Genomic DNA, 231 nt, shown 5'->3' on the forward strand with positions numbered 1-231 from the left:
GTGACTAGCTGCTTCAAGTGCCTGCCTTGACTTCCCCAAAATGACGTGCTCTAACTGGGAATCAGAAGCTGAAGAATAACCCTTCTTCTCTTAAAGCTGCTTGTGAGCCACTGGAAAGGAAACGGCATCAGGGTGCAGATCACCGATAAATAAAACACAACTGCAAACCAGGACCTATCTGGAAAATAGCCACTTAGGCCCCAACATCAAATCAATGAAGGAAAAAGTCAA

Source organism: Peromyscus californicus, unplaced genomic scaffold (assembly GCF_007827085.1).
Source record: "Peromyscus californicus insignis strain IS unplaced genomic scaffold, ASM782708v3 Scaffold_17__1_contigs__length_78620276, whole genome shotgun sequence".
NCBI classification, from domain to species: domain Eukaryota; kingdom Metazoa; phylum Chordata; class Mammalia; order Rodentia; family Cricetidae; genus Peromyscus; species Peromyscus californicus.